The sequence below is a fragment of the Haemaphysalis longicornis genome, unplaced genomic scaffold, assembly GCF_048455015.1.
Source record: "Haemaphysalis longicornis isolate Haplotype H1 unplaced genomic scaffold, Haemaphysalis longicornis Haplotype H1 scaffold_3, whole genome shotgun sequence".
Lineage (NCBI taxonomy): Eukaryota > Metazoa > Arthropoda > Arachnida > Ixodida > Ixodidae > Haemaphysalis > Haemaphysalis longicornis.
In genome coordinates this window covers 68671966-68683030 of record NW_027526335.1, presented here as the reverse complement: position 1 = coordinate 68683030, position 11065 = coordinate 68671966, and the positions used below count along the sequence as shown (strand labels likewise).

Below are 11065 nucleotides of genomic sequence, written 5' to 3'. Positions count from 1 at the left end.
CAGAAAAGGTCGGGTTGACTGCGATAGCTTTGCTTGAGTCAAATAATGGAGCTTTGGCTCAATCGCTTGCAGCGCTAGCAATGCGGCCTCGTCTGCAAGACCGGTGCGTGAGAAACAAGCGTTAGGACAGCCAGAATTTAAAACATGCAGCATAAACTAGACCATCGTTAAAGGAGGTGATGACTAGACACAAGCAACAATATTCGTTGACAACTTACGTAAGTATAGAGTTGTTTTAGGCGCCGTGAACACGCCCGCCGACATAGCTGTTTGTTAACGCGTCCGTTTACTGTTTTGTAGGTCAATGGTTCGATTCCTCGTCGAACGTTTTTTTTTTTCTTTTTTTTTTTTTTTTTTACGTGAGGGTTTCATTAGCTCCTTTTTTAACGACCAGGGTAAGCACCTGTTCCTTGCTTTCTATCACGCCGACATTTACCGCCCTCTTCCTAAACCCAAAGTAGCTCGTTTTCTCGCACGTTCTCTCTTGAGAAGCCCGCCGTGAAAACAAAACCAAAACAAACGTCAAACCTCTTTACAATATCAGTATATATGTCAATTACTTTATGTGTATTCACTTTTTGTGTTTAAAAACCTTAAATTTAAGTTATAAACACATTTCAGACTTTGAAAGCAGAAAGATAATTACCAACATTACAGTAGTAACACAATTTTCGTCAAACATAGAGGTGCTGCATTTGAAGTCTGGCAACTATCTCTCACTTTTGTGTGTGTTTTTTCATGGCGTTTTGTGCCGAGTGGTTGGTGGCGTGATTTAATCTGTTTTATCTATTTCAAGCTTAAATCATAGTTATAGAAGCTTTATGGGTGATGTCTACCCTTCTAACCTACGCGTGTGTTGAACATGGGGACCCCGGAAGAACGATCATCGCCGGATAAAATACTGCGCGTCAAAAGTGGATGACATTGCATCAGAACAAAGCGTGTTCGTGTGTCCGCGAGATGAAGACGACAGTGAAGGAGAATTTTACGTTGGAAACATCGTTTTTGCTCGGGTAAGTACGCATTTTTTATTATTCTGTATTTGGTTAGAATGAGTTCTGGTGTTTATGGGTCAGTAATTCGCTAGACCTCCATCTCGTTTGCTCTGAGAGCCTACGTGAGTTAGTATACTTGTTTGGCGCCCAGTCCACCGTTTCCGCAGAAGTCAGCATCAATTTACGCTGAAGCTAGACCTTGGCTACGATGCTCGCGCTATGGTACACGGCTGCTAATAATTTCACATCACGCAAGGCTCTTTAACACCGGGGCGTTTGTTTATGTGTCTCTCAAACAGTGCCTTTGCGGTTGCAGATCGCAGTCGCAATTTCGCGTGAGTGGCACAACGCTGTGATTAGTCCTCCCTCGTGAATACCCGCGGTATACCAAGAAATAACATGAACAGGAGGTTCCCTGGAAGTGCATGTGAAAACGCGTACACGTGATTCCATGGCTGGCGTCTCGTAGGTGTTGTGAAATCTCTCCCCCCCCCCCCCCCCCCCCCCCCCCCCCCCCCCCCTTCACGAATTCCGTGCAGTGCGCTTCGCAGCTATTGCGCTCGCGAGACCGGCGACCGTACGCCTCGCGGTCTTCGGGCCGCGATATGTGTGCTGTTCTCGTGAAGCTCGACAACAGCGAAATTGCCGTACTCGCTCGCCAACGCGCCCCGACAGCGTACGCGTCGACCGGGTGCTGACGGAGTTGTGCTGGAAGAAAAGCAGGCAAGAGATGAGGGCGCACGAGGTGTAGTTAAACATGAGAATTTACAAAGTGCAAGGTGGAGAAAATAGTATGCAAGGGCCGGAAACGGTGAGAGAGTTCGGGCCGCGTGCCAGCGAGCGAGTGCGGTAATTTACGTTGCCGAGTTTCACGAGTCCGGCACGAATATGACGACGCCCGTCTGAGAGTTCATAGAGGTATAGAATTCACATACGTGCAAATTGAAGGTGAAATGCGCGCATGTGGCATCGCAGGGAGTTAGCATAGCCTCGGGGTAGTGGGGGAGATTTCACAACGCCTACGAGGCGCCTGCCGATTCTGTCAGAGTAGCTCTCGTGAAGTCTGGGGCTTGATATCAGAGGCATATGTATTGTTTAAATTAGTGCAGAAAATTGAGCCAATTCGCAAGTTCTCATTTTCGCAAAACCGCAGGCCATACAGAGACTAACAAAAAAGCTGTAGGCACTCACTCAACTCGATTTATATTGGAGAATTGAACGTGCAGATACAAGTCAGACATTGAAATGGAGGAGCCTCAACTATCACACACCAGTTCCGATTGAAAGCAAGGGATACAGATGAGCTGCTAGCATGCGTTCCATGCAAATTAGCTCAGTAGCTAGCTTTGCATATATCATGCATACCCCACTCACAGTACCTGCGGGTCTAATAAATACATTCTTACTGTGACCTAAATTTCACTTGGGGTGTTCCGGGAATGTTCTTATTAGTGCCTTGGAGGTTACTGTCTTTAAACGATTAAAAATCTACTTGATGTAAGCATTCGTGCTTTGTGTGTGCTCTTCTTGTATTTCAACAAGTGTCAGCACACTCACAGATTATGCACCTGCAGGTGCTGCTGCTGGCTGTCCTGGGTCAGCTGCCTTCCAGTCCAGTTTCAAAGGCTTTGCCAGGGCCTCCCTTGGCCAACCGACACTGCACCTGCTGTACCCAAGTACTGCCTGGCCTTTCGTTGGTGCTCCGTACGCTTTGCCGCCAGGAATGGTCATTCATCCATCATCTGGCCGCTTGGACCACCCGTTCAGAAGTCAGCACATTTGCTCGACACATCGGTCCAGGCACTGCTGCCATATCGGTGCACCCACCGATTATGTATTTTCAGGTTAGTTATTGCATGTTGTGGAACTTGCCATGATGTATACCTGTTAGCAGTGCTGTGGCCTCTGATTATTTGAAACATTTTCATGAAGCAGTGCTGTGCGTATGGAGCGTGTCATTGCTTAGCAGAGATATTGAAGAGAATCTGGGGCTGACGACTAAAGGGCAAGAAGAGAAATTGAACTGACTTTGAAGCAAGTATTCGTATGTAATCAAGCCAAGCAAACATTTAGGATCTTTCGATATGGTTTTAAACTTGCAATACAAACTGGTCTACTTCAGATCATACTGGTAATAATCATACTATACCGAAAAGTACATCCCGCAGTCTGTAGAATTCTGACAGCGCTTTTTTCGCAGTCTCTCATGACAGGCACTAATCTCAATGGTTGGAAGATAGTCGAGGTAGCACCAGTCTTTAAATCAGGAGACAGTACTTCACCATTAAATTTCCCTAACAAGCACCATATGCAAGGTCAGGAAACATTTCATCCACTCTCAGGTCGCTAATTATTTATAAAATCACAATATCACATTCGAATATCACCACGGTTTTCACAAGGGTTACTTGAGAAACACAACTTTCAGGATTTGTTCACGATCTACATTGATCCATTGACACAGGCTTACAAACTGCGGTAGTTTTTCTCGATTTTTCTAAAGCATTCAATCGCATTGCACACCACAGACTACTTCTCAAACTTCACCCTAATGTCCTCACTTGAGCAAAAGATTTTCATTCTTCTCAAATGCAGTTTACTTCTAATAACTATATACTTCTTTTGCTCGTGCCACTTTGTTGTCCCCCCAGGCAGGTTGCTTGGTCTATCTTCCATGTTGCATATCCTCCCATGTAAGTCTATTTGCAGATGATGTTGTAATTTATCACACAATTTCTTTTAACTACTACCGTCAATGCTTTCAATCTGATCTTAGCACAATTAACTCCTGGTGCTGCAAATGGCTAATGTCGCTTATCTCTAAAACAAAGTGCATGACTTTAACGGTGGCAAGTCTCGGATTGTAAATACTTACTTCATTAACAACAGCCTGATTACCTCTTGAGACAAAGGTGTTTTGGTAGGCCGGTAGGGGAGGGGGGATTGCATGGTGGATTTCAAAAGGTACATCGATTGGGAAAATAAGACGTGTGATTAATATTTTCATTTGCACTCCAAAACTCGCTTTATTTCATATGTTTAACCCACTGCCGTGGCTAGGGTGGTGTGCTGTGGAGGCGAATGTCGGTTAGATACCGCTTGGTGTAGCCGCTTTTCAGATGGAGGCAACACGTAAAGACGCCCGTGTTTGGAGATTTCGATGCGCACAAAAATACCCAGATGGTCAAAATTAATGCGAAGCCTTCCCCTACAGTGCTCCCCATATCCCAAGTGTAGCTTTGGCGTGTTAAACCACCGTTTTTTTTTTTTTCATGTTTTTGGTATAGTACCAGCTGCTGTAGCAGGTGCAACTTAAAGGTAAAATTATACATAATGTTTCCAAGAGCTAAATATAAAGGCCATATTGAAGTGCGTTTATGGGTCTATCTCATAGCAGTAGTGAAAGGTTATATACTCTGGTGCAGGTTAAGAACGCCAATGGCTCATGTGGTGTAGTCCAGTGTTTGACGGAATGCCGTGTAGGCAGGTAGAAGCATTATTGCAGTGATGAAACGTAGGTCACTGACCAAGTCAAGAAAGCCATTTAACGGTTTGTTGCTTGTTCACGGTGAGCATGTGTCGTGGAAAACGAAGCTATATATTGGGCATTACGCGGCGCAATGAGTTTGCATAGATATGGTGCAGATTGCCATCCATTATGTTGATAATGTTGGGCGTCGTCTGAACAATGAGGGACTCGAGCAGTAATCGAGAAGATAGATTGCACTCAGTTGTCAGTAATTTTGTCTTGTTCCAGTCGACCACGTGTCCCGTCCTCTCACGGTGCTCTGCCAGTGGACTTGTTTTTGCATGGCCCTTGTTCACTTCGTTCCAGTGCTGCATTAATCTTCTGTGCAGATTGCCCGTTTCGCCAATGTACACTGATTTGCATTCAGCGCATGGAATCTAATAAACAATACCCGGAAGCTTGGAGTGTGAGAGGGGGTCTCTCACGCTGACAATGTCAGAACGCAGCTTGCTAGTGGGCACATGCACAATGTATGCAATGCGTGTCTTGAAAATGTGTGCGAGAGTTTCACCGATGTGTGGGACGTAGGTAATTGCTGCACGTTTTGATGCAGTCGTTGTCCTGAATATAATGCCTAAAGCATTATATTCAGAAAGAAGCGAAGAGGGCGACTAGCAAGAATCCACATTGACATTAGCAGGCAGAAGCGTCCACAAGGCCTGTGTCAAAACGTGCTGCAATTCTCGTCCTACACATCAATCAAACTTTCGCACGCATTTTCAAGAAACACATTGTGCACATCGTGCAGGTGCCCACTAGCAAGCTATGTTCTGACATTGTCAGCGTGAAAGACCCCCTCTCACGCTTCAAGCTTCCAGGTGTTGTTTATGTTTTGAACAAAAAAAGTGCCATTTAAACGTGACACCTCCTTCCTTGCCGATTTCTGATGCCTGATTGTTCAGTTTGTGGGGATACGTTTAGCAGATTGCTCACATGTCTAACCTGTATTTGTGCTTGAGCAGTCAAACGCTGATGTTAGCAGTGAAGTAGGTGAAAATTGTACTTTGATTGTAGTTGTGTGCAGATTACCTACATTGTGTTAATTCGTAGAAAAGCAAAATTGAGGTAACCCTGCTAACTGTTCCGCATTGCAGCATTTTATTATGCGAACGTTAAGGAGTTCAGCTGCTTGTTAAAGGTGAAATAAACAGTGGTACAAAAAGAAGAGCATCTACTAAACAGAAATATCTTCACAATCGCAGGATGCCAACGGTCCGCCTACCAACTTGTGTCCTGCATCGTTTCTGCTGGCTGGAGCGGTTCATGGAGCATTTTCCAGCTTCTCAAAGTTTGTGGTCAAGCGCTCCTCCAAGTGAAAGATGCCGCAGAGGGATCTTTTGTTTTAATGCCACAATTTCACGTGCTCAGCAGCAAATTTACTCGTAAGGCTTTTTAAATATTCATCACCCAAGAGGGCATGTTACCTTCGTCTTCGGTGGAATGTGTCTGCACTCAGGTTATTTGTGACAGAAACAAGTGGACCACGTCATGAGAGTCATTGAGGCCTTGCTGATTGTGCATGCTTCTGAAATGACATTTTCATTAAGCTGAATACTTTCCACATATTACGATTTGTGAACAAATTATGGTAAAAGTCATGATTAGTTGTACTACACTGCAGGAAGGAAATGCCAACATACGTTTTAAGCGCCTCTGATATTTCAGATCGTTGGCTGGTGAGCAATAAAACAAAACTGAAATTTTTTTAAAGTAAAATCAAATATTCGTTGTCACCAGTGCATGACCATAGTAAAAGCTATCTAGTCACCAAATTTAGAATTAGACACGAAATGCCAAGAAAAATAGGGAAATAAACTAGACAGCTGGCTACAATAAACCAATTCGTAAAATTCCTCAATGTCTATCAAGTGATGATTCAGGCGGGTTAGTTAAGATGTCAGTGGGTTTACACACCCAACTTGCAGGGAAGCACATGAGCTCCCAATATTAACATGTTTTTAGTGAAGACCGTCTTCCTTCATTAAGCTGCTTTGCACATTGATGCCACTCTGATAAATGTCCTGAATTTTTGTTATGATCAATCTTTGTATGGGAACCATATATTTTTATATGATGTCGCTGTGTATTTCTGAAACTGTATCTAGTCACTAATTCCAATTTGTCGTGGTCAGGTTTTTTCAACTGATTCGTAGCTTTTTTAACAATTATGGTATATTTTGTGTGCCTAAAGGAATGCCTCATTGCATGTTTAGCCTATGTAGTGTTGAAAGCGGACATTTTGCTTCAAAGTGGAATGTCGGGCTAGCAACAAGGTACTTCGCGTGCTGCTCACTTTCATTCATGCCATTATTTTTTATATTATCATTTAAAATTAAAAGCCAACCAATTTGCTGTCGTTTTAATTTTGTCACCTACTTTATACTTTCTTTTTTTTTCAACTTTGTGTAAGGATTGACTATCCATATTTTTATGATACCAAGGCGTTGGACTGGGCTAGCTGGTACATGTTTGAATGGATGAAAAACCATAGGAAAACCCAGGACACAGAAGAGAACGACGGGACAAACTTGTGCCGTCATTCTGTTTTAACTGTTTCCTGTGTTTACCACTGGTTTTTTATGCATTCAAACATTTTTTATGAGTTTGTTGAACAGTGATTAGTTTAGGTGTGTTCAAACAATTGTTGGCTGCGAAAGCTCCCTGTAGCATTTGTATAAGTGCTCTCTGCTTTTTTTTTTGAGCCAATACCCCACCACCAGTCTTCATGAGGTGGTCTTTTGTAGAAATAAGTTGAAATAAATATTTGTTTGCATTGCTTTACATGTTTTGAAAGAATTTCTTGTTCATTCTTGTTTCATTCAACCCCGTTTCAGAATCCTGCTTAAGGCATTTCCTCTGTTATTTTTTTTCAGAACCAGGAAGGGTGCTCATCCTCGGTTCTTGCTGAAGCAGCAGTATCCATACTTCACACGTGAGCTCTGAACACACAGTATTTATGGTATGAAACATTCTACCAGTATAAGCCTGCTTTGTAGACGTCATTGTAGATGTCAAAGCTCTTGACAGTGTAGTCCAATGTCTGGTGTAACGGGCAATGTCTACAACTTGTAAAAATTAATTTTGTGGCTATAATGTTTGTGATTATTTTAAAATGCACGTCAACTACTATTTAGAATCGCTGTCTAAATTGGCAGCCATTTTCCTGGTGGATACAGAAAGTGAAAAAGCGCATGTGTAGAGATTTCAGTGCACCTTAAATGTCCCAAATTTGCTAAAGCTAATTCAAAGCCCTCCCTGTGGTGCACTTCATATCCCATGTACAGTTTTGCGTAAAAACAGCTAAAAATTTATGATCAATTTAAACTTATTTTAATGTTTTTAAATGCAAATATTCTCAGTTTAAGCTGCCATATTTAGAGTAAAATATTTTGTAACAATTATATAGCTACCAAAGGTTTACAGAAAAGCTTTTTGCTTTTGGTTGTGCACCTTCTTATCAAAAGAAAAATGTTGTTAAGAAAGGCAGAAGAAACCCAACTATGGAAATTAGCAAACCCTAAAGCTGTGGATAGACTGCATGTTTTGTAGAGAATCTTTTGCTGATTTCAGTTCTAGTCAACTCTAAAAAAGTCTATTGACGTAGAATGCTTACCGTGAGGCACCTCGTAATACTAGCCAAAACTAATGGGCCCTGGCTGTTGGCTTTTCATTTGCAACAGTGACAAATGACCCCACATCCACCGGCAGGGACATAATGCAAGGCACCATGTACAAGCTAGCCTCATGATAAAATAATGTTTTCTGAACAATGGCATTACATTTCAACCATGGGCTTCACCAGGGAACTTGTATGCATTGTTCTGTGATGTTTGCAGTTCTTGTTATTGCTATGTGGGGTCATTTAGTCTAAAGGGATGTTTATAAAACTCCAAATACCACCAAACCTTGCAAGTGCTGTACCATATGAATATTTTTCCGTAAAGCAAAAACAATAATGCAAACGAAAATAAATGGCTTGGGTACCCAACTTTTATAAGTAGATTATGAGCCGCAGTACGGAGGGAACTATATTATGAGCCGCATTACGGAGGAAACTATACATTTTGCATTTGGTCTTCCTTGATATTGAACCTTCCTGCTCAGCTCAAGAATAAGGCACTAAACATTGCAGGTAGCTACCTTGATTGGAAGTTTGATGCAATACTAAGAAGCCAAGGGTTTTAAGGTTCAAGGAAGTTTTGTGTGGTTGAAGTGTTGCACACCTAATTGCTTTCACTGCACAGCATGGTTAGGCTCTGCAGTGAATCTCGAAGGATGTGTACTGCAGTTCGGCAAAGTGAACATATAATTGGTTTTTTACGAAGTTTTGGGTAATCAACTACCTCTAAAGTTATAACTGTACTGAGATGTGGCTCCTGACTTTTTAAATTGATGTTTTAACAATCGGTGACACAAGTTCAAGGAAATTATCAGCTGATGTTGAGCTTCAATGGAATGTCTCACAGAACCGAGCTTGGAAAGCACGAATGTTTCATACCATAATCGTGTGTGATATTGTGCAATATGTGGTCTCACACCTGCTGCACCTGTGAACCGAGGATGACGCACCCGTTTTGTACCCCTTTAGGTGGGTGCTTTTGCAGAAGATGCTCCTACAGATTGGGGTGCTAAGTAGCACCCTAGGATACTTTTAGGCGGACAAGGGTGTTTATAAGGCACCTGTCTTCTGGGGTGCTTCACAGAGGGTGCTCCTGCGGCGACAAAATCCAAGCACCCTAAAGGGCGTAAAATATTCAGTTTTTAGGGTGCTCCTGCGGCGACAAGCTGAAGCACCCTTTTGGGCGTAAAAATTTTTAGTGTGTAGTGAATTGAAAATTGGAATGCATGCCAAGACCGTGTCTAAAATGAAAACATAAATCTTGGAATTACGCCAACCTGTTGCGTAACTAAATGACAGTGACCGCAAAGCCACTCTCGTCACACTTCTGGCGAAATCAAGCTCCTTCATCGTGCATTTCTTCGTGTCCATTTATTTTATCGTCTGTCTGATTTTGGTGCACCTAACAACTTCGCTGCCACCCAGTTGCGTAGGACACGATGACCCCTCAGTTTTTTCCCCACCCAGTTTCTTTACCCTAATCGAGAATTTCATATCTGTTTTCTTTGTTCGTTTTGTATTCAAATAAAATGCTGGTTGTGAGAAGCCCAAGGATGGCGAAAAGGAAAAACGCCCGTCTGTACGAGGTTTCGGCGCACGCTAAAGATCCCCGGGTGGTCAGAATTAATCCGGAGCCTTCCACTACGGCAAGCCCCATCGCCAGCTTTACGTCGGCGCGTTAAACCCTACAATCAATCAATTAGAAGCCGAAGGATCATTCGAACGCAGTTAACTGCTTTGAATTCCGCTTGAAATAAGTCTTTTCAACGCTCTCAGGGACCCAACCTCTGGGCGTTGGGTGAGGGCCGTTTCCCTGAATCGCAGAACGCCCGCGAAAAGCTGGAAAGCGGCCTCTTTTTTTAGGGTTGTGGCAACAGCACATTCCACACAACCGCTTCCGAGCGCCAGGATTTTACGGTCATGTGGAACGACTACTTGGAAACAAGCAGCAAATTTCGCTCAAAAACTATAGCGCCATTAAAAAAATGAAACAAAAGAGAGAAACAAGGGGTTCTTCGAAACAGCCACTGGATAATTGAGTGCTCAACAGCTGGTTTTACGCTCCTACCCCTCACTACGGCCCATGCAACCTAGGTATAAACTTGAACAAACGCCCAAGGAGGGGCGGAAGGCAAAAGAATGTGTTGAGGGAGAAGAGGAGCGCAGTGTTGGAGCTCTATATAAGACCGTAAAATGGCGTGTTACCCAGCCATACGCTTACGCTCTTTGCATTCTTCACTTAACAACGACTACTGAAGGCGGTTTTACGTTTTACGGCATTGCAGAAGGCAAAATGACCTGCGGGGCAGAATCGCCGGTGTCTGAAAAAAAAAAGAAAAGAAAAGAAACGAAACAAAAACAACCAAGTAATGAGTCGATCTCGTAGAATTTAATAAACAGTACTTTGGTTAACCAGTTTAGATGCTTTTTTGAGGAATGTTGGTTAAACGGGCTTTTGTCGCAAGCACTTGGTGTAAGCAGCGTAAGCGGCCCTGAGTAATCAAGGCAAAAGAAAGAGAGGAACGCATAAAAGGCGCTTGCCACTGTTACCAGATGCTGTGCTATCGAAGGTTGCGCGCAAGAAGTTACAAACAAGCGAGCGGCGCTATGCAAGCAAGCAAGCCTCGTTGGCGCACGCTCACGTCGCAAACTGCTTGCACAAGTCGTTAAGCAAAAAAAGAAAGAAAGAAAAAAAAACGAGCGACATCTTGGCTATAGGCGACAACGACGCGGGGTGAAAGAAGTAAAATAATGGGCTGCCGTGAACTTTCTGGCATGATGGCTATTGCCGTAGAGTCCCTTGGTGCAGGTGCGTGTCACTTAATGCGAAGCCCCCTGCGTTGGCATGACGTAGGGCGAGAAAAACAGCGACGAGGGAAGGCAAAATAAAATAAGAGTTAGGATGGGGTAAGCGATTAACAT

General features: G+C 43.3%; 1 long non-coding RNA gene across 1 annotated transcript; it reads left to right on the top strand.

Moving 5' to 3' along the window:
• Window positions 1–363: 363 nt before the first annotated feature.
• Window positions 364–7305, top strand: LOC144174581 (uncharacterized). The gene is made up of 3 exons (XR_013323495.1): window positions 364–1013; window positions 2570–2839; window positions 5727–7305. It is a non-coding gene; the product is annotated as an uncharacterized LOC144174581 (long non-coding RNA).
• Window positions 7306–11065: the final 3760 nt, after the last annotated feature.